The sequence below is a fragment of the Panicum virgatum genome, chromosome 1N (assembly GCF_016808335.1).
Source record: "Panicum virgatum strain AP13 chromosome 1N, P.virgatum_v5, whole genome shotgun sequence".
In the NCBI taxonomy this organism is placed as follows: Eukaryota; Viridiplantae; Streptophyta; class Magnoliopsida; order Poales; family Poaceae; genus Panicum; species Panicum virgatum.
In genome coordinates, this window is record NC_053145.1 from 18369614 (window position 1) to 18393666 (window position 24053).

The 24053-nt window shown below is 46.5% G+C and overlaps 1 protein-coding gene across 39 annotated transcripts in view; it reads left to right on the forward strand.

The window, feature by feature from the left end:
- Positions 1 to 24053, forward strand: part of LOC120655415 (putative disease resistance protein RGA4) — a 126698-nt gene that overhangs the window by 79484 nt on the left and 23161 nt on the right. For 16 of the 39 annotated variants that reach the window (XM_039933220.1, XM_039933225.1, XM_039933229.1 and 13 more), the window contains 14 exons: positions 4834 to 4953; positions 7986 to 8108; positions 8199 to 8276; positions 8389 to 8670; positions 8754 to 8956; positions 9035 to 9123; positions 9692 to 9845; positions 9928 to 10090; positions 10671 to 10790; positions 10886 to 10998; positions 11091 to 11168; positions 11490 to 11598; positions 11680 to 11803; positions 11903 to 11981. The gene's annotated coding sequence lies outside the window, so the exon portion shown is untranslated. Of the gene's footprint in view, positions 1 to 2994; positions 3704 to 3776; positions 3883 to 4833; positions 4954 to 7733; positions 7891 to 7985; positions 8277 to 8365; positions 8671 to 8753; positions 8957 to 9034; positions 9124 to 9656; positions 9846 to 9927; positions 10091 to 10670; positions 10791 to 10885; positions 10999 to 11090; positions 11169 to 11489; positions 11599 to 11679; positions 11804 to 11902; positions 11982 to 12621; positions 14028 to 24053 lie in introns of those variants that run through there. The other 23 variants (XM_039933241.1, XM_039933239.1, XR_005667490.1 and 20 more) reach the window with 23 other exon arrangements.

Genomic DNA, 24053 nt, shown 5'->3' on the forward strand with positions numbered 1-24053 from the left:
TCTGCCTCCGGGTTGGTCTGTTGAGTGGGATGGCCCTTCAGCTGGTGCTAATCACCCTCCCGCTGAGTGACGCATTCGTACGGGCTTTACCGATGCGTCACGTTATCTCGCTAGTTATCTTTGCTGCTTCCGTTGAACATGAGACTTAAATAATTGAGTAGTTGGAACTCCGTGGTACTTTGTTACTCTGAACTTGGTTTGTAATAAATTTTCTTTCCGCTGCAATCACTCTGAAGATGTATGAAATGGTTTGTGTTGTAATCTCTAGGCTCACCTTCGTGTGAGTGTTGTCTGCTGATCTTGGAATAGCGTGGCTTTTATCGAGGCTTCACTCGAGGAACTACCGGTGAGTGCCACATTGGGTCAGAGTTGCTTAGCAACAAAGATCAGTGCACCCGGGCCCAGTAGTTTTGGGTGGTTCCGCCACACGAACCTCACAAAAAGATTCAGGAACTTGGTCATATGGGGTGTGCCGACTGTAGTACTCTGCGCCACGGTCGGATCTTACTATCTTGATCTTTAAATCATGTTGATTTTCTACTTCTACTTTAAATATCTCGAATTTATCCAATGCTTCCAATCGTTCTTTTGTTTCTTAGCAAATTTTCTTTAATGCAATCAATATATTGTTCTAATTCTGAAAATTCCAATGGCGGAAGAATTGATGCTTTCACTAAGCGCTCTATTCTCCCCCTCGAAATATGGACTAAATGATAGTGCTATAATTTCGGCGAGATTGCATCAATTCGATTGCGTTTCTTTGTAACATTCTCTTATGAGGAAGAATTCTTATTCTTAGAACTTGCAACATTGACATTCTCTTATAATGAAAACAAGTATATCTTGTCTTGTCGAAAGGCAAGACCAACACATTCTTTATTAAACTGTATTTCACACTTGCCATCACCAAAATGACTTGTCATATTCCTTCTAATTTGTACTAGGTGGGAAAAGTTTCTTATTGTTCTGATAGTTCTTGTTTTTCTGCTGAACATGGAAGACAAGCTCACCTCCATTGGCGGCCTTGAGTCTATCCACTTTTTGACTGCACATGGTAAACAGTTTCTCAACGTTCCTATTTTCTAGCTGAGTGTTATAATTGACATGAAAAGTCGAAAAGTCCTTGGAAATATGCTTGAACACCAGTTGAATAACAAAGGCATCTGGAAGAGACATGTTCATTGTCTTAAGCTTGTTTGCCATGTGGCTCATTTCTAGAATGTATTATCTTATTCCACCGCCAGTATATTTCTTGGTCATAAGCTGCTCAGACAGAGTGGCAACATAAGCCTAGGAAGAGTCGGTGAACTGACTCTTCACCATTGCTAGATGCTCAGTAGCGGTGGCACATTCTGGGATTGCCATTCTTATTCCATCTGAAATGGAACCTCTGATAATCATTAGGCACTTGCAGTTTGAAATATACCAACGTGCCTGCTGAATATCCCATTTTTCAAGCAATGTCATGGGCTTTCTCTCGAATGGCCCATGCATCATCTGCTTCGTTCTGAGCCCTAACTGGGTTTTCTGGTTCTTCTGGTGCTGGCATTATGATGGCCGAATCTATATTAGCCATCGTCAGAGCAATTCGTAACTTCTGAAAATCATTTCTCATAGTTCTGGCCATTTAATTTTGGAATGGTGTTCACATATGACATAGCATTGGATCACAAAATTCAGGAATTTGAGTACAAATTCAAGATAACAATAATGGCATGTTTAAATTTAACTTTGGTCAAAATTCAAACATACAATATTCTGTGCATCAAATCTAAATCACCTTTGGGCAGAGATAGAAAAATGCATAAAATTTCTGGACAAAATTATAATATTGTAACATCAACTTTGGTCAGAAATTACAATATCATAATTTATAAAATTTTGTGTTCAAGTCAAAAAATTCTATATTCAAAATTCAAATTCACAATATTCAGTGCATTAAGTCTAAATCACCTTTAGGCAGAGATAGAGAAAATGCATAAGAATTTCTAGACAGGATTATAATATTGTAACATCAACTTTGGTCAGAAATTACAATATCATAATTTACAAAATTTCTGAATTCAAAAACGAAATTCTATATGCCTCTATATTAATTATCATGTTGGTTCAAATTAACATAGAGGGACAAATTAAATTCTTCGCAGCAGAAAAACGTAAAATTCTAAATATTCATGGAAATATTTCTGTAATTTTCTTCTCTTTAAATAATACATGTTGGTGTATTTATTTTCAGAGATTGAATTCTAATAAAAAATATTCTTATTGGTTTCTGGAAAAAGAAAAAACTTCATTCTTCACTGATCATGCGGCCCGAGAGCCAATTCGCCCCGCGGCCCATTTTGCGCGGCGGCGCTCCCCCGCGCCCAGGCCGCAACCTGGGCCTGGGTCGGGAATCCGGGCCCCGTGCAGCTCCTTCTTGGGCTGAAAGTGGCCCGACCGGCCGCCGAGCGCCACTGGCCGTCGGATGCGATCCGACGGCTGCCCGGGCATTTTGCTGGGTCAAAACCGAGCGCCGGTCGGTGGCCCGTGTAACCCTAGCTCCATTCCTCCTCCTCCCGTCTTTCTCGGCGTCTTAGCGACAGCGGCGGCCGGCGCCGGGGTAGGCGGCACCGCCGCGGCCTCACGCCGCTGCGCGGCTCCATTCGGCGACTAGCGCGATGGCCAATTCTTGGCCCTTCTTTCTTTTCTTCTGAGTGGCTCGGCTCGGCGACCGGATGGGAGGAATAGTGGCGGCGGCGCCGCCGGCCAGCTCGCCGGCGTGCGCGCTCAATCGAGCGGGAGCGCGCCGCCGTCGAGCAGCCTGACGGCAGTGCTCGAGCCCGCGCACTAGATCCGCAACGGATCCCGGCGAGCGGCGGCTCGATCTTGCTCTGTGCGCCACCGTTCTTGGTTCTTGCGTGCGCGGCGGTGGCCTGCGTGCGCACGGGCAGGAGGCCCTGGTAAGCCCCGCCGCCAGGGTTAGGGTTCTTGGTTCTAGGGTTAGGGTTTTGGACTTTCTTTGTCGATTCTGAGTTTTTTACTTGTCTAGTTCTTCGATGCGTGATCGATTCTTCGTTTCTTTCTTTGAAACTTTCACAAATCGAACCCGATCTATGCAGTAGATCAGCGTGATACCATTGTTAGATTCATAAACTCAAGGTTTCTGCACAGGATCTCTTCTAGACATACAAATCGAGTATCGGCTTTACATTCTGAATAGAATATATACAAGTTGTTCATCCCTAATCTACAAGAGAGAGAGACAGAGGGAGAGAGAGGTGTAGGAGGCGCAGACCGTCGGCGGTGGTGGATCCGGTCGTCGTGGTGGCGGAGAGAGACCACTGGCGGAGCTTCCCGTCAAGCAGAGGACGTCGTGGTGGCAGTGGTGGAGCTTCCCGTCGGCCACGCGCTTCCCCAGATTGGATCGGGACGTGGGAGAGGAAAGTGGCGGTCATCTTGGGTGTATGTGCCCTGACCCCTCTCCCATTCTTTATAGCGCGGGCGACGGGGGCCCACCAGCCATATGAGCTAGACACCCCTGATCAGGGTGTGATCAAGAGGCACGGCCCGATCTTTGGATCGGGCCCTGGAGATCAACTCCAACAGAGCTAAGGCCAGCAACGAGTCTTGCAGATGCGCTGTACAGGATCAGTGATGGAAGTGGACGAGAAGGGCAGGAGCATCTGATTTGCATCGCAAGCCTGGGCCCTCTTTACGACGCGTATGTCTCTCTCTGTTGTTTATGGTTACATAAAGAAACATCTGCAAGTTTTATAAATATGACATCACAACAGTCTTTGCAGGCTGAACGAACAGCAAAACCTACCAGGCTACCACTGGTTTATTTGTACACCTCGGTGTCCACAGGATCTCCAAGCCTCAGTCTTACTTCGCTTTTGTGTAAGTCCGTGCTTCCTTGTATGTACTGCATAAGATCTACTTATAAGTATGGGTGGAGGTGGATATTCAGTGTTGTTTTCCTGGGTCAGCTGATTAGTTGCGAATACATATATATACCACTTTAATTACTAAAGAATGTATGTATTGGCATCTGTTCCAAAGTTGCAGAAACAAAAGCAGTTGTTGTGGTGAAGCCTGCTGCCCTGCTCTAATGAATCTTTCTCCCCCTCGTTCGTTGCTAAAAGGAAATACCAAATATATATATCTGGCTGGGTCCGGTGGCTCACCAGTTCATTATCATACTGCTCCGCTCGCGTCTTCCTCCAATCTTGAGTCTTCACGTATAGTTTGTACTTTAGAGCAGCTCCACCGGTCTTTCAATAATTCTTTCCCAATAATTAGTATTGGAAGATGTCTCAATAGTAGTTTTAGGATTATTGGGGGAGTTGTTTTTGCAGTCTCCTAATAACCTTCTCCCAATCCAACTATTTTATTGGGAGGGTCACAACTTCCCCTTTATTTAGGGAGAGATGAGGTGAATTATTGGGATGTCCCAATAACTATTGGGGAAAGGGGAAGGTTTTGGGAGACTGCTAGAGCACTAGTTTTATATCTACTCTCTTAATACGGTAGTTAGATTAGGGATTGAGAGACTGCTGGAGATGCTTAGCCCCACGCACTAACGCACCACATATACCAAGTGGCAGCTGAGTCGCGACGAGTGCTGGTGCTTGCTTGGCTGTAAAGCCGGGGGTGTAGGTGCCCAGCCGTACTTTTCCAACTAATTAACGATATATATCACGAGCACCAATCAGCAGTCCTAATCGTGCTGACCGACTTGCTTATAGTTATTATAATGAGTTAATGACTATATACTGCAATAATTGGCGCGGCGTTGCACTCTTTCACAAGTTGCATGACAAGTTCCTCCCCGTTTGGCCTATACGGCAGCAACACCGTACCGCAAGGCAAGACCTCTAGACTCGAGTCCTCGACAGCAGGAACCAAAGGCGAAACCCCAGCAATCCTGCTTCTTTGGAAAATGAACTAGCCTCCGAATCCATCTAGCCAGTAAGCAAACTTCCCCCTCATAGTTCTCTGGTGCTTTTGTATGCAGCGGATGCCTGCTGGCTTACTGATCTCTAAGCTCGGGCTACCATTTTCAGGTCTGCTTGAACTTTGCAGGAAGCAGCGTTCCAGCAGTGTAAGCCGACCAGCCTCACTCAGGTTTCTTCGTTCTTGTGTACTTCCCCTTGGTCGATTTTCGTCTGAACAAACCAAAGATCTGGCCATCAGATCACCCCTGTCCTAGTAAGAAACTGATCACCTGAAGCTCCGGACGCATCACCAAGCCTGAGTTTTAATTCCTTTCCCGTACGTCACTCTCTCCTGTGTATACAAGTAGTACATGCTTAAGGTTCATTTGCATGTGTCGCATATTAGAAAGAAATCACTAATGTTTCGTGTAAATTTTGAATGATCTGAAACAAGTCTCTGCTTTTTGCATGAGTATACAACTTCTTTCTCGAAGTATTATATATCTGTCTTAACTGTTGCAATGAATAATATGGATCAACCTTATTCTCAAAGTCTTATCTCTTTGTTGCTCCCCCAACTTGATGTTGACGATATTGACATGCACGTATCTGTTCTGTATACTCTAAACTAAGCTTCATGCGTATAATTACATGCCGGGGAGCAAGCGACAGTGGAATGGTGCGAGCGAGGCAGCTTCGATCGAGGCATGATCCGTGGACCTCGCGCAGAGCCGCGGGGTGCGGGGAAGGTTGGAGATCGAGTGGGAGCCCGTATAATCGAGCGTGGAGGCGCCTCACAAGACCGAAGATCGAGGGGGAGTCCGCGCTTGCGCACGAGCGCCGGGGCCGTGACCTCGCGCGGATCCCCAGCGCGCCGGAGATCCCGCGCGCGCGGACGGCGGAGCCGGGAGCCCGCGAGCGCCGAGCCGGTGCGCGCGGGGGCGACGACGCGGGGCCAAGCGCGTGGTGGAGCCGGTGCGTGAGGGAGGCGCCGCCGTCAGTCAGTCGTGCGCGCGCGGAGCCGGCGAAGCGATGGTGGTGGTCCGCGCGGCCGAGCGCTCGGTTGTGCAGGGGGAGGCGCGGGGGAGAGGGTGGGGGATCGTGGCCGGGCGCAGGAGGGTGGGGGATCGCGGCCGGGCGCGGGGGTGGGAGGCGGTGCGGGGAGGAAGGGACGAAGGGGCGCGAGGGTGCGTTTCCTGCGAGCGTCGGGACGAAGGGGGAGGGGGCGACGGGTGGAAGCGACGCACCGTCGTTATCTTAGTTGTAAAAGAGATAGAGATTAGTTGTAGAGATTGGAGGCATTGGACCCCTACTGATTATGTATTGAAAAAAGAAAATCTACAAACAAAAGCAGAAGAAAAAGAGGATTACACAAGACCGTCTATCCATTCTAGGGAAAGAGAAAAATTACATGCGGCCAGCATGGTTTTCCTCCCAATTAACTATTTTTTCCAAGTCGTGGAGCTTCATTCACTACATGTGAATGTCCATTCCGTCTTCACACAATATAAGTGCTTTCGGCACGAAGACTCTGAAAAGTTTCATGATTAACAATATTTTGTTTTACAAAGAAACATGCGGTCTTCTGTTCCGTACACCTGCATGGTGACTACTGTAACATCCACAAGGCTTCTAGTCTCTAGGGACAAGACCGTAATTTGACGCCAGACAACGATATAACACAGCAGGCTTTGGCAGCTGCATTATTGCACGGCCAATTCATCACCTTTTCACAAAGTTTTGGGGGTGCCTGACTGCAGTACCCGTACACACGGCACCGCCCAGCAGACCTGATTTCTGAGATCGAGCTAGTGGTCTATTATTCAGCTCTGCTTGAAAATTGCAGGAACTAGGAAGCATCATTGTAGTAGACTCACTATAGCTCTCCGTTCAGCTTCACCGTCAGGGGCACATCCTAGATAGTCAGGGTTCGTGACCTTTTTTCAACAAACACTGTGGAATTTCGTGTCAAATATCGGGAGAGGTATTATTCCAGGGGTCGAATTTTTTTTTCTAGTCAATCGGTCCGAGCCTGATTGGATCCATATCACACATCATCTGAATCCAAGATGGATCCTCACTGTGAGAGAATTGGGGACCGTCTCATCCAATTTTTCCCCATCTGTATGACATACTCGAGGTGTCAATAAGCAGCAATTTCCTCGCGGTTTCGAGGAAAGACAGCGCGAAAGATGTAAATGACAAATTCTTCAATAACAAGATGTAGTCAGTGGTCCAGTCACAAAATTAAATGATGTAATGTAGTCCTTTCCCCCTTCTATGATCGCCGAACATATACATATGTAGCTCGTTTGCTTTTTTAAGTTTAAGTCATAAGTCCCGTCACATCGCATATTTAAACATTAATTAGGAGCACTAAATATAGACTTATTACAAAACTAATTCCATAAGTCGTGGCTTAATCACGAGACGAAACTATTAAGTCTAATTAGTACATAATTTGACCAATAATTGCTACAGTAACTATCCGCTAATCATGTATTAATTATACTTAATAGATTCCTCTAGAGCTTTAATTGCAACTTATGCGATTAGTTTTATATTAAATTAATATTTGAACATTCGATGTGACAGCTACTTAAAAAACCAAACGAGACCTAAATATAGACGACACAGTTTCACTTCGTTTTAGGACTGAGATATAATGTAAACTGCAACCTGTCATGCGGAACAGTATTTTGTGCCGCGGAGAGGGTGGCCCGTGTAACATCTCAAGGGTAAGCCAGGCTCTCGCTCCAGGGGCAACACCGTAACTTCAGGGCAACAATAATTGGTGTTGCAGTCTTTCACAGGTTGCATGACAAGTTCCTCCCCCTTTCCCATATACTGCAGCAACACGGCAAGGCAAGACCCTCCAGACTCTGAGTCATCGACAGCAGGAACCAAAGGCAAAAACCCCAGCAATCCTGCTTCTTTGGAAAATGAATTAGCCTCCGAATCCATCTAGCCAGTAAGCAAACTCCCCCCTCGTAGTTCTCTGGTGCTTTTGTATGCAGCAGATGCATGCTGGCTTACTGATTTCTAAACTCGGGCTACCATTTTCAGCTCTGCTTCAACTTTGCAGGAAGCAGCGTTGCAGCTGTCGCTCTAGCAGATCTGGAAGTGGATTGTTACTTTGTTAGGGAAGCAGATCTGCTCGGACGGTCCATCCTGTCACAAACCAGCAGTGTAAGCCGACCAGCCTCACTCAGGTTTCTTCTTTCTTATACTTCCCCTTGGTCGATTTTCGTCTGAACAAACCAAAGATCTGGCCATCAGATCACCCCTGTCCCAGCAAGAGACTGAGCACCTGAAGCTCCGGACGCATCACCAAGCCTCAGTCTTAATTCCCTTCCCGTACGTCACTCTCTCCTGTGTATACAAGTAGTATATATTTAAGGCCCATTTTCAAGTTTCGCATATTAAAAAGGAATCACTAATGTAAGGAACGCATCAAATACGTTCATAGTGAGCGGTGAGCCCCCTTTTTTTTATCGGAAAGAGTACTGATGACTCTGGTCGGCCATAAAGCATGAACTCTCTCCCGTCTCCCCACAAAGCCTTTTTGACTTGGGGGATGAGAATTGTTATTCAGTTTCGCAGAGCTGCTGCTCCCAATTCAGTCTGAACTAATACTCCCGATCGAGCCTGTAAGCCGACCAGCTTGATCACATGGAGTATCTCTCCATCTCTGTGGTAACCTGAAGGCGAGTTAATCTGTTCCAAGAAACCAGTACTCGCTATCGAGCCTGTAAGCCTACCAGCTTGACTACTTCGAGTTTTTTCAGTTTTGTTTTACATTTGTCTTAGTCTATCTGAATTTTCTATCGACAGACAGCAGGTGGTTGCATACACATCTGGTTTTGCTGGTGTCCTAGCAAAGCTATCACCCAATTCTGCCACCGGTCAGTCACAAGCACCAAGAACTAAGGCCAGCAACGAGTCTTGCCGATGCGCACAGTATCAGTGATGGAAGTGGACGAGAAGGGCAGGAGCATCTGATTTGCATCTCGCAAGCCTGGGCCTCTTTACGACGCGTATGTCTCTCTCTGCTGTTTACGGTTACATTAAGAAACATCTGCAAGTTTTATAAATATGACATCGCGGTCTTGCAGGCTGAACGAACAGCAAAACCTACCACTGGTTTATTTGTACACCTCGGTGTCCACAGGATCTCCAAGCCTCAGTCTTACTTCGCTTTTGTGTAAGTCCGTGCTTCCTTGTATGTACTGCGTAAGATCTACTTATAAGTATGGGTGGAGGTGGATATTCAGTGTTGTTTTCCTAGGTCAGCCGATTAGTGGCGATGACATATATATACCACTTTAATTACTAAAGAATGTCTGCATTGGCATCTGTTCGAAAGTTGGAGAAACAAAAGCAGTTGTTGTTAAAAGGAAATACCAAATATATATATCTGGCTGCGTCGCGTCTTCCTCCAATCTTGAGTCTTCACGTATTGTTTGTACTTTAGCCCCACGCACCACATATACCAAGTGACAGCGTTGTCGGGACGAGCGATGGTGCTTGCTTGGCTGTAAAGCCTGGCGTAGGTGCCCTGCCGTACTTTTACAGCTAATTAACGATATATATCACGATTCACGAGCACCAACCGGCCGTCGTACTAACGTGCTGACCGATTTGTTTATGATTATTAATGAGTTAAGGACTATAGATTATGTATTCATTTTCTACAATGGGAGGCTTTTGGGAACTTGCTAGTGTAGTTCATTTCAGATATTCTTTACGGAGACAAGAGGTGCTCTTCGCAGGCCAGAACATACTTGGAAGTCGAGAGAGAAGCTTCCCATCTCGATCCCTTGCACCTTCGTGGCTGGGCAGCACCCGGGGACAGAGTTGAGCTCACTTCCTGCTCCGAGGAAGGAAACGAAATCATCAGCAGCCTCCTCCCAGTTTATCTTTCCAGTAAGCATCTAATCCTTCATCTTCTAATAATAACACAGATCCATCCATTCATCTTCTGATCCAGTACCTTCTCTCTTTACAGGAATTGTCCAGAGCAAACGGACTGTTGCTTAATAATTTTACAAAGTTTGCGAGCTGCTAGATTACAAGAATTATTGTTGCACGATCACTGTATCTACTTTAGGTCAGTGAAAAGAAAGCCAATAATCTGCTCCTCCGACGGACCCATCCTCAGAGTCCAGCAAGTAAGTCGATCAAGGCAGATGTCCCAATAGTATTGGGAAATGTCTCAATAGCAGTTTTAGGATTATTGAGGGAGTTGTTTTTGTAGTCTTCTAATAACCTTCTCCCAATCCAACTATTTTATTGGGAGAGTCACAACTTCCCCTTTATTTAGGGAGAGATGAGGTGAATTATTGGGATGTCCCAATAACCATTGGGGAAAGGGGAAAATTTTGGGAGACTGCTGGAGCACTAGTTTTATATCTACTCTCCTAATACGGTAGTTGGATTGGGGATTGGGAGACTGCTGGAGATGCTTAGCCCCACGCACTAACGCACCACATATACGAAGTGGCAGCTAAGTCGCGACCAGTGCTGGTGCTTGTTTGGCTGTAAAGCCGGGGGGTGTAGGTGCCCAGCCGTACTTTTCCAACTAATTAACGATATATATCACGAGCACCAATCAGCAGTCCTAATCGTGCTTACCGACTTGCTTATAGTTATTATAATGAGTTAATGATTATATACTGCAATAATTGGCGCGGCGTTGCACTCTTTCACAAGTTGCATGACAAGTTCCTCCCCATTTGGCATATACGGCAGCAACACCGTACCGCAAGGCAAGACCTCTAGACTCGAGTCCTCGACAGCAGGAACCAAAGGCGAAACCCCAGCAATCCTGCTTCTTTGGAAAATGAATTAGCCTCCGAATCCATCTAGCCAGTAAGCAAACTTCCCCCTCATAGTTCTCTGGTGCTTTTGTATGCAGCGGATGCCTGCTGGCTTACTGATCTCTAAGCTCGGGCTACCATTTTCAGGTCTGCTTGAACTTTGCAGGAAGCAGCGTTCCAGCAGTCACTGTAGATCTTGACATCTTGTTAGAGAAGCAGATCTCTGCTCCGACAGATGCATCCTTTCACAAACCAGCAGTGTAAGCCGACCAGCCTCACTCAGGTTTCTTCGTTCTTGTGTACTTCCCCTTGGTCGATTTTCGTCTGAACAAACCAAAGATCTGGCCATCAGATCACCCCTGTCCTAGTAAGAAACTGATCACCTGAAGCTCCGGACGCATCACCAAGCCTGAGTCTTAATTCCTTTCCCGTACGTCACTCTCTCCTGTGTATACAAGTAGTACATGCTTAAGGTTCATTTGCATGTGTCGCATATTAGAAAGAAATCACTAATGTTTCGTGTAAATTTTGAATGATCTGAAACAAGTCTCTGCTTTTTGCATGAGTATACAACTTCTTTCTCGAAGTATTATATATCTGTCTTAACTGTTGCAATGAATAATATGGATCAACCTTATTCTCAAAGTCTTATCTCTTTGTTGCTCCCCCAACTTGATGTTGACGATATTGACATGCACGTATCTGTTCTGTATACTCTAAACTAAGCTTCATGCGTATAATTACATGCCAGGCTTCCTCTCCCTTTGGTAATTGGACCTGCTGGACTGCATACACGGCAAGATCTCGAGAGCTGATAGCCGGGGTTCTGCCGTGCTTCCAAGATGCACAATTGAAGCCGGGTACTAGTAATCGATCTTGCCATTCATCTTGTGAGAATGAATCAGATGTATGGTGGCTAACTGATTTCCCTGATCCACCAGCCGCCATTCATTCAGATCTCTTGGAAGATATCGCAGCAAGCAACACTGTAGTAGAATCACTGTGGCAACATGGAGTGTGAAGCCAAACCCATCTACTCCTTTTGCAGTCCAGCAAAGTGATCTGGTTTACTTTCCATTCTTTCCTCATCTGATTTTCCTTTGGATGAAACACAGGTCATCTGATTTCCTTTGGTGTTTACTAGTATCTGATTTTCCTCTCCAGGAACAGCAGTTGATCGATTTCCCTTCGAATACTGCAAGCTAACATTGTCAGCACTTGATCGATACTGGATGCACCAAAGGTAGCCCAAGACGACATCAATTTTTTATTATATATGTACAATCCACGTCACATTCAGTTTTGAAGATAGAACCCAATGCTATCTATATGCTAAGATTAAATTTCATATAAACAACAACTTCATAACCGAATAATAGCAACAATATTCTATAAAAAAATAACAGCAACAATATCACGAATAGAGATTTACAATAACTTTACACTCTACTGGCTGAAAAAAAAACTTTAAACTCTACCACAGATATAGCTTATTTTGAAAATGAAAGTTTCAAACTTTACATGCAATCTACTAGGGTTACTACACCTAGAAGTCAAGTTCAACTTTAGAAAACTTGACGGCAATTTTTCTTCTGTACACTTATAGTTAACAAGTGTTGGAACAACATGACATGAGAGGCAAAATAAGGAAAAACAATCTGTTGACTGCAAAAAATTATTTTAGTTGGTGAAATTTTTTGGTGCATAATTATTAAGGTGTAAGTATGTGCCAACTTACATAAAAGAGAAAAATAACATTAGCAGAACATATAACCGTAGGAATGAACCATAATTTGATTTGTATTCAAGTTCACTACTCATGGGAGGATCCAAACCTCTTTTAACCGAGCATAACTGATATATCAGTTCTAAACACTTTGCAGAGGTTGCACATTTTTATCCACAAATCGCGACACCATCCACTAGGATGGTGACTTCCACCACTCATTTTTGAAATTTGTGTTCTAAGTGGTGCATTATGAGATCTTTACAAAGACTCTACAAGTAGCAGCTTGCGAAGCAACTAGGCGAGATTTCAGCGGCTAGGCGAGTATACCCTCCCCCAAAGTGGATGTAACTCATAGGCATACCGACCTCTTGGCAGGCTGAATACCCCTCTTAAGTCTAATCCCCCTCTTTCGCTAATCGCGAGCAACTCCAGTAATAGACCCTACTTCAGGGCTCCTACTTCCTGAGTAGGGGCTGCCCCAACTTTCTGGGCTCTAAATTTTTTTCACAACTCCAGCAACACCCCCTACTTCTTGGTCCTTTCTTTATTTATGACAGGTGGGACCCATCTGTATGTGACCTTTCTTTTCTTTTTTTAGAAAAAAGGCTCCTCCTTTTCTTTTTCATTTTTCATTTTTATTCTCCCCCCTCACTCCTCCTTGTGCCGCTCATGCTCGGCGCCACCATCCCCCTCCAGCCCTCCTTGCCAACTCCTCCCCACCCCCAAACCATGTGCGCCACCGCCCCTTCCTCCGGTCCTCCCGCCGTCCGTCCGCCCCCTTCCTCTATTTCTCCCGCCAGCCCCTTCCTCCGTTCCTCTCACAGTCCGTCCATTCCCCTTCTCTAGTCCTCCCTCCACCGAGCCACCGTGAGCCCGCGACCACGGACCACGCTCCCAGCCACCCGGTGCGCCATCGCGCTCGGCACAGGGATGCCATGGCCTATGGCCCGGCCACCCGACGCTAGACGCCAGACGCCAAGAACATGTGCACAGCGAGTCAAGGATGGGTTTGGCGGTGCGGTGCTCGAGCTCGGGAGCGGCGACGCGGTGCTAGAGCTCGGGAGCAGCGAAAACGAGCAGGGGGCCCGACCTGACGGCAGACGGTGCGATTGTGCGAAGGAGCAGGGGCCCCAATAGCGGCGACGTGAAGGAGCAGGTGTGGCGAGGGCCCGTGGCGTGGCGAGGGCCCGCGGCGTGGCGAGGTCTAGCTGGGGACGACGCGGTGAGGTCGGGCTGCCAGCGTGGCGAGATGCGGCTGGTGGCGTCGCGGTGGGGTCGGGCTGCCAGCGTGGCGAGGTCCGGCTGGCGGCGACGCGGCAAGGATGGAGATGCGAGCGGGTAAAAACAAGTAGAAGACGCCGAGTAGGGTCCTCCTACAGACCCGTGGGAAAATGGTTTGGGAGGGGTGATTTGGGTGTTTTCCTACTCTAGGACCCGAGTAGAAGCCCTGTTGGAGTGAGTTTTTTTTGCCTTGGCCTCTAAGTAGGGGCTGAAAGTAGAAGCTGTGCTGGAGATGCTGTAAGCTACTAACGAGTAAGAAAAATTTAATTAATTAGCTAAGATCATATCTCATTTAGTTATTATGTTTGCATTGTTTCTATTGATACATGATAATCTTGTAATTAAGAGTTATATAAGATAAAAATAAGTGTAACATTATCATCGTGGTTATCATTGTTTCTAAATCGGAATCATTTATAGCAACCAATATCTATCTAAGAATAGAGGTGGCAAAGGGGAATTTCTCGCCAGGAAGTGCTTCGCCATCACTATCCACGCTAAGGAAATAAAAATTCCCATCCCCATTCTCATCAACGCTCGAGGGGAAGGTTTTCTCTAGGGCTGGATAACGGCTCGGCTCGATCTGGCTCGTTATCTAAACGACCTCTCCCGGTTCAACTACTTGTTAACAAAATGGAGCCAAAAAAACCTAGCTCGGATCGGCTCGGTCCAGCTCGAGAGCCAGAACATGGAGCTAGGCCACACAAAAGGGGATGGAACCCGTGATGCTCAACCGCTGCCCCGTTCGACCGATGAGAATGAAACGGGCTGCACCTCCTGCGGCAGTGCGCCCCTGCCGCTCACAGTAGATGGCACATCTTGGTGCAAGAGCAGAAGCACAAAAATTCACACGGAAAAGCCCTTTGCACAGCTACAAAGTGGTACGAATCGAAGTTTTACCTACAATCCAGGCATAAAGGGACTTGCATCGACACATAATGGAAGAAAAAAGGGATTGGCTACTCATCATTGTCATTCCCTCGAACAAGCTAAATGGCATTTCTGAGCACAGCAAGTCAGCAACACGATTAAGGATAACACTTCACTCGATTGTAGACTGCTGGCCATCGTCGCTAGCGTAGGGCTCTGCAAGTGGTCGCCAAATCCAAGCCTGCTCTGCAGCGTGTGCAAGTCAATCCAATCTTGCGTGCGTCCACGCGAGGTCCTCGCGGCTTGGCGCGGTGCCGACGTGCCGTAGTGGCGCCTGGCCTGGTGGAGGTGGCGCCACGCGCAGGACCAGAGCCTGCGGGTCTGCGGCAGGGGGCAGCAACAGCTTTGTGTGGCGGTGGAAATAGAGAAACTGAGGTGAGCAAGGACTACATATGTTGCGCCTAAAGCAGGACTCTAAGCGCTGGCGAGACCACATTTTTGCGGCCGCTGCAGAGACACTATCCCGGTGCTCTCTCTAGGACTGTCATGCTTCGTGTCTTTTAGCGTAGGTGTACCTTTTTTTATTAAGAGAAAAAATCCGGTGTTGAACATTTGAATGTCTACGACCATAAATAAACACATCTAGCTATAAAGCTAAAATGTTATATGAGTACTTAGACTCAAACATCCGACCGAGGAATACAAAACACAAGAAAAGGAAGAAATAAGAAAGAAAGTGTAAAAGACTAAGCATTGAACTTCTTCTACATCCTTCTTTCAACCTTGGTTTGGTCCTAATATAGTAATAGAAATCTCACATCAACAGTCTACTTTGAAACACTTTATGTAAGGATTGTCGATGGTCTTGTGCTGTCCGGTCACCCTGTGATCTATAAACTGCATTGAGTCAGTATCTACAACGCAGACAGATTAGGCACTGCCATTCCTCCAAGCTGACCAAGGTGTCAACAACTCAACATCAAGGACTTCAAGACGACGCCTCAAGAGGAGAGCAACATCAAGATGCTACCGCCGCCCGAACCAGTCCATTGGTTCTTTGGTTTTCACCTAGATCTGCCCTTGTATAGATTAAGGTGCTCACTGTAACATCTTCAAGAAGGAAATAGATGCCCATGGCACCACCCTCACTGGTAGTCGAGGACCAAACTAAGCTTTCACCCAAAAACCTAGACACCAAGAAGCAATGCAATGCACGGTGACTGACAACCCCTAGCACCTCCACAACTTGCTCAAAGGGTAGTGCCCAGCAGATCCCAGATGGCAGGGCGGCATTAGGATGCAGGCCCTCTGCGGTCTCGCGCTAGACCGCATCGACGTCGGCCCTCCCTTCTCTTCCCCCGCTGCCCTCCTTTCACTTCCCCCGCCGGCTGGGGAACGGAGTGGGGTGGCGGCATAGCGATAGGCTAGGATGGCGGCACGACCCGCAGGTAGGGGCCGGCAGCGATGCGGCTCACGGCGGTCGACGCCTAGGCGCATATCTGTGTGGCCTATTGGGCTGCGACGGCCGGCGGCCGGCGGCCGGCGGCGTAGCGAGTGTGCTGGCAGCGTGGCTTGCGGCTGCCGACGCGGGCAGCAAGTGCAGTGAGTAGGCTAGCAGGGAAAGAGAAGGGAGGGTGGCAGGGGGGAAAGGAGGGGCGGCACGGCACGAGCGGAAGGGATCGAGAGAGGAGAGAGATGGACCAAAATAGAGGAGGAGGAACATTCTGAAGTAGTGCCCGGGGGCGTGCGATTGGCTGAGAGCATGGGGGTGCAGCTCGATGCCGCCGGATCGAGGAGCTAATTTTTAGGGGTGAGTGGTGGCGTCACTTGCCCCGAGAAATGGACTTTTAGGGGTGGGTACCCGCCCCTATAAATAAATTTTTAGGAGCAGATGCACCAGGCCTTATAAATAATTTTTTATATTCTAAAATTTTGTTTAAATGAGAACATACTGTAAAACACACAAAAAAGGTGAAATTTTTACCATAACTAAATTGTGACATGTAGAATTTTAAAAAATATCAAAACCATATTTCAGCATATGTAGTAGTTAAGAGTGTGAAATCATAATGTATAACTTACTCTATTATCTCATACAACTCAAGACTCGCTTTGTTGTTTCCACACTCATAATCACTTTGTAGACTGAAATATACATTTAATATTTTTCTAGTTCGATAGATCATAGTTGGCTTATGCTAAACATTTCACTTTTATGAAGCGTCTTGCTATTTTCTTGAATTAAATGAATTTTTGAAATAAATTTAAAAATTATTCTTATGGGCAAGTGAGGGGTGACCCACCTCTAAAAATGCATTTTAAGGGGCGGGTCGGTTGCTAAAGTAACCCCGCTCCATTTATAGCAACGAATTACATTTTGACCAGCCTTTGGAAAAAAAATAAGATGTTCCTATAAATTATTTTTGTAGTAGTGATATATGGTGCAATGTCTTTCTGTGTGAAGTGCTCCATATATAGGGAGAAAAACTCTTTCTTCCCCATCACTATGGATTGATAGATGGTGTACCTCAAACTACTACAAATAAGATTTTTAAAAGTGGGTAAAAATGTATTTTAGGGCTGGGTATGATACCCACTCCTACAAATGCATTGCAAAGGTGGGTTATGGTCTCACCCGTCCCTACAAATTGATTAGTAGGGGCAGATGAGCTCATGACCTGCCCCTATGAATTATTTTCTAGAAAATAAAAAAATTGGAAAAAAATTGAAAACAACAAAATAAAAAAAAATATCCTAGCTAACCGGCCACCACTACAAGCCCCTCTACTATCAAGGTTCAATTTTTTTGACGAAATATGCACACTTGCCTAAACCAAGGTTCAAACCTCTTACCTCAAGCTTCGCGCGTACTCTCCTCTCCACCACAATATACAGTCACTTGTGATTTTATGGGATATGTTATTCTTTTATATGTACTCCAAAATTGATTTGTAGGGTGTTGGTATTTTGTAACGTCTTCTCTGGATACAAGGTTACTAGACCTATCCTGGTAATGGCACCAGAAATGCTAATGATATATCTTATGGCAATCACTAGGAATGGGGCTAGTCATGAGCATGAATCATTCTGCAAGCGCACAGAATTACCGAAGTAGAATTTTACCCGAGAGTATTCTGGAGTGTCATTTATATTTCCGCAGGGAAGGCTTCGGCTAAGTAGTGTAGGCAGATTTATGAACTGATTGCAATGGAATATTCAAATGCATAAATAGGGGTAAGATAATATATGGGATAAAGGTAGTGTCAGATTGTTATTCCGGCCAGTCCACCAGGGGTGTACCCGATGGTAGAGTTTCAGGATGGGGATCTCAGGACCAAGAGCTCGATGGTAACACGAAGACGCATAGACTTAGACAGGTTCGGGCTGCAATGTGCGTAATACCCAACATCCTGTATTCGGGGTTGTATTAGGGTTTGTGGAATGATGTGAAGAAGAAGTCTCTCCATGGGTCTACCTATGCCTCCTTTATATAGACTAGGAGTCGTAGGGGTACAAGGAAGATATGCTCATGTTGTTTTACAAGGAAGAAGGTCGGTTAAGATCCCTAGATATCCGGGCTTCTAGCTGGAACCTTTCATCCTGATCTACTAAAGATCCTTTCCGTGTACAGTCGAGACCCTGCACACCGAGTAGTTGTAGCCGAGTCACCGAGCAGGGTAGTCACCCGGACACGGGGACCCCGCTCAGCAGGGAGGTATATAGATCTACCTCCGTCAAGCCCCCGAGTAACAAAGGGCCGAGTTGAACCTTGACGTACTGGACGAGGTCTTTCGGTGCTCTTTACTAATATCCATAGTTGTTGTAGATCTCGAACGGGATGCGCCCCTGGGCGCACCCGTTGGGTGTAGCCCCCGAGCCTCGAAAGGTTTCGGAGAAGCATTTCGAGGGTCAAAGAACTGATCCCTGACTCCTGACAATCTCGGTGCCTGAGCCCTCAGTAAGCCATCAACACGTCCGGCTAGATTTCGACTCCAACCGAGTTTCAGGCCTCAACAATTATTTTTGTTGTGCCAGCTCCCTGAAGATACTGGCTCATAGCTGCCTCGAGATAGCTAAGGCATGTGGAACCGCCTCAGTACCCTGGCCCTGAAGCCCTAGTCACGTCACTGAGACATACCAAGCAGTTGCGGCGCCTAGCCCCCGAGCAAGGTCGATGGCGGAATCACGGAGACACGCTGAGTTGTCACGGTATCCAGGCCCTGAGGCCCTGGCTGGATCACTGAGACATGCCGGGTCATACGTGGTGCCCAGCCCCCGAGCAGGGTCACTTGCGGAGTCACGAAGACGCGCCGAGTAGTCACGGCATCCGGGCCCTGAAGCCCTGACTGGGTCACTGAGACACGCCGGGTCATATGTGGCGCCCAGCCCCTGAGCAGGGTCACTGGCGGAGTCATGGAGACGCGCTGAGTAGTCACGGCGTCTGGGCCCTGAGGCCCTGGCTGGGTCACTGAGACACGCCGGGTCGTACGTGGCGCCTAGCCCCTGAGCAGGGTCACTGGCGGAGTCACGGAGACGCGCCGAGTAGTCACGGCATCCGGACCCTGAAGCCCTGACTGGGTCACTGAGACACGCCGGGTCGTACGTGGTGCCCAGCCCCCGAGCAGGGTCGCTGTCGGAGTCACGGAGACGCACCGAGTAGTCACGGCGTCTGGGCCCTGAGGCCCTGGCTGGGTCACTGAGACATGCCGGGTCGTATGTGGCGCCCAGCCCCTGAGCAGGGTCGCTGGCAGAGTCACGGAGATGCGTTGAGTAGTCACAGCGTCCGGGTCCTGAGGCCCTAGCTGTGTCACTGAGACACACCGGGTCATATGTGGTGCCCAGCCCCTGAGCAAGGTCGCTGGCGGAGTCACAGAGATGCGCCGAGTAGTCATAGCGCCCGGGCCCTGAGGCCCTGGCTGGGTCACTGAGACACACCAGATATGTGGCGCCCAACTCCCCGAGCAGGATTGCTGACGGAGTCATGGAGACGCGACGAGTAGTCACAGCATCCGAGCCCTGAGGCACTGGCTGGGTCACTGAGACATGCCGAGTCGTATGTGGCGCCCACCCCCCGAGCAGGGTCACTGGCGGAGTCACGGAGACGCGCCGAGTAGTCACGGCGTCCAGGCCCTGAGGCCCTGGCTGGGTCATTGAGACACGCCGAGTCGTTTTAGGAATATTTAGAGCATATTCCCGTTATGGTAAAAATCAAACCGATATCACCTGCGCGGATCTGATGCGCCTGCGGGGGAGCGGGGCTGTCAGAGGCTATGGCAGAACCACCTGAATTATCCCGGCTCAAGTGCGCAGGCCATCACCATAAAGGCAACACCGACTCAAATGCACTTCAAATGGAACAATTCTTGGTATGTCGGGTAACGTCCCGATACGACCACCGGTTTCGGATCGAACAGGCATACCCCGCATGAAGGCGAGTCCAGAGATATTACAACCACATGTTTTACAACACAAGCTCATTAGTGATTACAAACCAGTTCAAAACATTATTACAGAATCAAACTTTGTAAAACAATTATACAAACCTTAACTTTAAGTTCAGAGTTTGAAAAGCAGCGAAAAGAGAATACAACAGCTACAACACATCACAAAAGTATACCAAGCTAGCCCAAGCAAGGTATCACTCATTAGGGTCATTGCCAGCCGAAGACGGATCCCACTCTGCGGACCAGCCAGGAGGCAAAGAGCAGGGCCAAGAAAAACTAGCGACCTGGTCCTCAAAACTCATACCTGAAAAAGAGTTTCAACAGCAAGGCTGAGTATTCTAAAACTCGGCAAGACTTAATCGTCAACGGGTATGCGTAGCCCACCTAACTAGACTATGCAGGGTTCTGTGAGCCTCTGGTTTTCCTTTTGCTGAAAAGTAATAAAGAGTAGGTCCTTACTTTTAAATTTTAGCTTCCAAGATTCTAGTTGATTAACCATTCTATGTAAGCAACTACTGTTCAACCATGGTAGATCTTTAAGCAAACATCAAGATTGATCATAATAATGTTGCTCTTGTTACTCTGTGTGGCAAAGAGATCAAGTAGTCACAAATCGTGAGAAGCGAATGATTCAAATCAAATTTGTTAACCTGGCCAGGCAGACCTAACACACGTTTGGAACACCGTCCGGTCGTTCCCAAATAACTGATTACCTTTCTTTCTGGCTTGTGGATAGGGTCACTCTCCCCGACTACAGGGCACCAACCTCGTCCCTTGTAGCCGCGGTGTTGTACAATAAAAAAAAACCTATCTCTAAGAGAGAGTGAAAAGTATATCCACTCCCCGGTCCAATCGGCTACTACGCTTACCGCGTACCATATTTACAAAAGAAGCTCACTAACTTCATAAAACAAGTTGTAGTGGTTCCTATAGAATGCAAGTCATGGTTTGGTAATAAATACCTAACTCAGCACACATTCAGTAGTAAATTTATCAAAAATTATATCAAATAGAAGGTAAACAAAGTGATCTATCCTGCAAATTTCATACCAAAACATACAGCCATTTATTCAGAACAATTCATTTATTCAGACAACTCCTATAACAAGTTTGAATTCTTCAGAACAAACTACAAAACTTATGAATCTCAGAATTTTTCAGAACAGACTTCATATACTTGTGAACACCTCATAAATTTTTCATAATTTATCTAGGCATAAAACTGAAGTAATAAATTAGACACAAATAGACTACATATGATAAAACTAATTAGTATAGGTAGTTCCATAAAGATTCTGGATTCTAAATTTTACAAACATGGATATATCACCAAATTAGAGTCACCCAAAAGTTCTCAGAATTTTATAAGTAAGGAAACTATTTATCATGATTAAAGCTCACATAACAATCATTAAATCAAAGCTATAGCTACACATAAGGAATGACCACAAAATTTTTATAGCCACACTAAAGTCACATGAACATTTCACCATAAAAATTTCACAGCAAGACATCGTATCAATCATCAGTTAAGAAAAAGATAAAAACAACTAGCATTTAAACATTAGTAACACAAATCTATTTTTACAACAAAAACTCTCAACTAAAACCCAACATATTATGATTCTACTGCAAATATCTCTTCAATAGGATTCCAAAACATCAAGATTTACATTTTTCTAATTTTTCTACGAATTTCTATGTAATTCCAAAGTTTGCAACTAAACTAACAAAGAAGTCCCTGTTGACACTATTCACATGAGTCTTGGGCAATTCAGATAACCCCCCCCCCCCGGGTTTTTGTTCCTTTTAACCCGAGGTCCCTGGCCGTCGTCAGAGAAGGGGCGTGGGGTTGACCGGCCAAATCCGGCGATGGCGATCGCCGGCGGCGAGGGTGGTGTGGCGTGGGAGGTTCACCAGGTCCGTGCGTACCTGTAGATGCCTGGGATCGAGGTCGGGGTGGCCTGTAGTGGCGGCGCGACGCGAGCAGGCGGGTCGGTGGTGGGTGAGTTGCGCAAGGTCGAGGCGAAGCTGATGGAGGGGTCAGCGCGAACGGAGGGTCTGCGGAGAGGCGGGTCGACGGTGAGCCTGTGCTCGCCGGCGTTCAAGTGGATGGTGGCAGCGTTATGGGGTCTGGGGTCGGGGAAATGGCGAAAGGACGAGGGGAACGGGTCGAGGGGGTTCTTGTAGTGCCGATGTGCGCAAGAGATAGGGCTCTAGGTCTCTGTCTTGGCCGGGCCATGGCGGCGGCGAGGTGGCGGCCGGCGGGCGCTCGGTGCTGCGTGGCAAGGAGAGGAGAGGGCACGGCGCAAGGCAAAAGCGACGGTGAGGGCTCGGGCGCGACGCGTGGAGAAGCTTAGCAGGCAGGAGGTGGCTCCCTTGCCATTCCACAGTGGCGGGCGGCGCTGCACTGTCTGCCGGCGGCGTGAAGCACAGAGGAAGCAGGCATGCAGGCTGGAGGTGGAAGGAAGTGGACTGGTTTGCAAATTTCAGAAATTCTAGGGACCCAACTGTAAACCAGCAATAACTTTTAATCTAGGGCTCCAATGAAAAAGTACCCAACATGAAAGTTGTTCAACTTTTCAAGATATACAACTTTGATGTTGTGCAAAAATTTATTTGATCAAAGGTTAAAGAGTTATTTTTGAAAACATAAAGAGAATTTGAATTCAAAGGGCTTTTGTCTTTTTTAATGCAAATTCACTTTAAATTTAGACTGAAATAAAAGATTTCCTGCCAAGTAATGATTACACTACATTTTACAAATAAACCCTCCACAAAAACTATAATCACACATCCTATTCAAATAAAACTACAAAGTTGACCTTGGAACAATTCATAATTACACAAAAGTCCTTAAAATTTTAAAATAGGCCCTTGCTCAAACAATTTCACACATGAAGCACAGGAAATAAATGTAGTTTTATTGTGCAGACACCTAGGGTGTCACAGCCTTCCCCCTAAAAAGGAATCTCGCCCTGAGATTACAAGAAGAAAGGAATGGAAAAGGTTTGATACCTGAATTTGTTCTAAGAAAGTCGGAAAAGTTTCTTTGGAGAAAATTTTCAGTCTCCCAAGTAGCTTCTTCTTCGGTATGATGATTCCACTGTATCTTGTACACTTTAACTTTCTCCCTTCTAGTACTTCTCTCTTTGGTGTCAAGAACTTTAATTGGATACTCCACATAGGATAGATCAGATTCAATCTCGATATCTTGTGGTTCAAGGATCTCAGTTGGTACCTTGATGCATTTCTTATGTTGTGATACATGAAAAACATCATGAATGGCGGCCAACTGAGAAGGAAGACGAATCCGGTAAGCAATGGGTCCACAAGTTTTGATGATTTCAAATGGTCGAATGTATCAGGGTGCCAATTTCCCTTTTATGCCGAAGTGTTGCTCACCTCTAGTAGGAGATACTCGCAAATAAATGAAATCCCCAACCTTGAACTGTAAAGGATCTCTTCTTTTGTCTGCATAATTTTTCTATCTTGATTGGGCTACCTTAAGATTAGCCTGGATAACTTTGACTTTCTCTTCTGCCTCAGTAACTAGATTTGGCCCAAATACTTTGCGTTCTCCAGCTTGTGACCAACTCAAAGGAGTTCGATACCTTCGACCGTATAATGCTTCAAATGGTGCCATTTGCAAGCTGGATTGATAACTATTATTATATGAAAACTCTGCCAGTGCTAGGCACTTATCCCAGTTCTTACCATATTGAATAGCACATGCCCTCAACATGTCTTCAAGGATTTGATTGATTCGTTCAGTTTGCCCATCTGTTTGTGGATGATAAGCTGAACTACGAATCAATTTAGCTCCAAGGGATTCTTGCAATTGTTTCCAGAAACGTGCAATAAACTGAGCCCCACGATCATAAATGATCATCTTTGGAACTCCATGCAAACGGACAATTTGATCGAGATATATCTCAGCATACTTCTTGGTAGAATAAGTTGTATTTACCGAAATAAAATGGGCGGTTTT